Source organism: Bison bison, unplaced genomic scaffold, assembly GCF_000754665.1.
Source record: "Bison bison bison isolate TAMUID 2011002044 unplaced genomic scaffold, Bison_UMD1.0 scf7180017864063, whole genome shotgun sequence".
Lineage (NCBI taxonomy): Eukaryota > Metazoa > Chordata > Mammalia > Artiodactyla > Bovidae > Bison > Bison bison.
The window spans coordinates 9,487,767-9,490,498 of NW_011494635.1; the positions used below are offsets into that span (position 1 = coordinate 9,487,767).

Here is a 2,732-nt window from a genome sequence, read left to right on the forward strand (position 1 = left end):
TCAGCCAGCTTACTTGTGGTAAGCTCAAAGTATCTGACAGTGATTAGTGTTATTTAAATTTTTCACAAGTGTAGGACTCCTAATTTACAGGGTTCTGTATGGAGGTGAGAGTTAGACTGTGAAGAAGGCTGAGCGCCAAAGAATTGATGCTTTTGAACTGTGGTGTTGGAGAAGACTCTTGAGAGTCCCTTGGACTGCAAGGAGATCCAGCGAGTCCATTCTGAAGGAGATCAGCCCTGGAATTTCTTTGGAAGGAATGATGCTAAAGCTGAAACTCCAGTACTTTGGCCACCTCACGAGAAGAGTTGACTCATTGGGAAAGACTGATGCTGGGAGGGATTGGGGGCAAGAGGAGAACGGGACGACGGAGGATGAGATGGCTGGATGGCATCACTGACTCGATGGACGTGAGTCTGGGTGAACTCCGGGAGTTGGTGATGGACAGGGAGGCCTGGCGTGCTGCGATTCATGGGGTCGCAAAGAGTCGGACACGACTGAGCAACTGAATTGAACTGAACTGACTTGAATGCAACATGTTGAAATATTAACATTCTTTTTGTTAATTTCACTACACTTTTTTTTTAAACATAGACATTCAGGTTTTTAAACATATAAAATATTTTTCCTGTCTACCAAGCACACCAGGCTTCCCTGATAGCTCATTTGGTAAAAAAACTTGCCTGCATTGCAGAAGACCTCAGTTTGATTCCTGGGTCGGGAAGATCTGCGGGAGAAGGGATAGGCTACCTACTCCAGTATTCTTGGGCTTCCCTTATAGCTCAGCTGGTAAACAATCCCCCCTGCAATGCGGGTAACCGGGTTTGATCCCTGGGTTGGGAGGATCCGCTAGAGAAGGGAAAGGCTACCCACCTCAGTATTCTGGCCTGGAGAATTCCACGGACTGTATAGTCCATGGGGTCGCAAAGAGTCGGACACGACCGAGCGACTTTCACTTTCAAGCACATTGATCAATAAACCTCTAGAAATCGAACAAACTACTCCTTCCAGGACCGCATCATCGACAGGGCCAATGCCCTCAGTCAAGATGCCCGTAATTGCCTTTCCCCTTTCTTCCCTGCCCTAAGTAAAGATGGTTCTGGTGACTTCCTTTCAAACCTCGCTTTTCCCATAACAAACGTGGCGCAACCGCTTCCGGTTCCAGACTGCAGCTACTGCCCGGTGGTGAGTGCAACTGGGACCTGGCGACTTTTCTGGGCTAGTTTTCTCTGCGGACTCTTGAAGGCTTTCGATTGAGAGGAGGTAGGGAGGGAGGGGGCTCTCCGCGAGGCATCGCGGGGATTCTCTAGGCAATTAGGACACCGTTCTTTAATAATTGGGAAGTTATGGCCGCTTTCCCTGGCAAGTTCCCAAACCCCTCCTACCCCCACCTTGCACGGCCTCTGCAGCCAACCCTTTGCGGAAGCCCCAGAATTTGCGTGCAGTGTGTCTAGATGAGCTTCGGTTCTTTTTTAAAAATAACTTTTCCAAACTATAATTCACGTATTATAAAATTTGCTTATTTAAACTGTAATATCTCGTGGTTTTTCGTATACCCCCACGATTGTGCATCCATCATCACAGTCTAATTTTAGAATATTTTCATCACCTCTAAGAAAAACCCTGTTATCAATTAGCAGTCACTTTCTATTCAGAAGGGCCTCCTTCTGAGGCCCTAGAGTCCTAGGCAATTACTAGTCTACTTTTTGTCTCTATAGGTTTGTTTGCATATTTGATATAAATGCCATCATACAACGTGTGGTCTTTCTTGAGTAGCTTCTTTCACCAAGTATAATGTTTTAAAAGTTTGTTCTTGTGCTAGCATGTATTGGAACTTAATTCCTTTACTGCAGAAAAATATTCCTTATATTCATATGTGTGTGTTCTTGCTAAATTGCTTCAGTGCCACCCTATGTCCCATAACCTTCTAGGCTTCTCTATCAATGGGATTCTGTAGGCAAGTATAGTGGAGTGGTTTGCCATGCCCTTCTCCAGGGGATCTTCCCCACCCAGGGATTGAGTCAGCATCTCTTACATCTCCTGCATTGGTAGGCGGGTTCTTTACCACTAGTTGTTGTCCTTCAGTCGCTCAGTCGTGTCTGACTGTTTGCAGCCCCGTGAACCACAGGATGCGAGGCTTGCCTGTCCTTCACCATCTCCCAGAGTTTGCTCAAACTCAAATCCATTGAGTCAGTGGTACCTTCCAAACATCTCCTCCTCTGTCCTCCCCTTCTCCTGCCTTCAGTCTTTCCCAGCATCAGGGTCTTTTCTAATGAGTTAGCTGTTTGCATCAGGTGGCCAAAGTATTGGAGCTTCAGCTTCAGCATCAATCCTTCCAATGAATATTCAGGGTTGATTTCCTTTAGGATTGACTGGTTTGATCTCTTTGCAGTCCAAAGAACTCTCAAGAGTCTTCTCCAACACCACAGTTCAAAAGCATCAATGCTTTGGTGCTCAGCCTTCTTTATGGTCCAACTCTCACATCCATACATGACTACTGGAAAAACCATAGCTTTGACTAGATGGACCTTTGCTGACAAAGTAATGTCTCTACTTTTTAATATGCTGTCTAGGTTTGTCATAGCTTTTCTTCCAAGGAAGAATGAAATTTTAATTTCATGGCTGCAGTCATCTTTCACAGTGATTTTGGAGCCCAAGAAAATAAAGTCTGTCACTGTTTCCATTGTTTCCCCATCTGTTTGTCATGAAGTGATGGGACCAGATGCCATGACCTG

At 45.5% G+C, this 2,732-nt stretch overlaps 1 protein-coding gene across 2 annotated transcripts in view; it reads left to right on the forward strand.

Annotated features, from left to right (window-relative positions):
- The first annotated feature begins 1,081 nt into the window (after positions 1 to 1,081).
- LOC104986034 (chromosome unknown open reading frame, human C20orf196) overlaps positions 1,082 to 2,732 on the forward strand; it is a 112,220-nt gene continuing 110,569 nt past the window's right edge. Inside the window, exon 1 of one of the 2 annotated variants that reach the window (XM_010836446.1) lies at positions 1,082 to 1,182. The gene's annotated coding sequence lies outside the window, so the exon portion shown is untranslated. Of the gene's footprint in view, positions 1,261 to 2,732 lie in introns of both variants that reach the window. The other variant, XM_010836445.1, reaches the window with a different exon arrangement.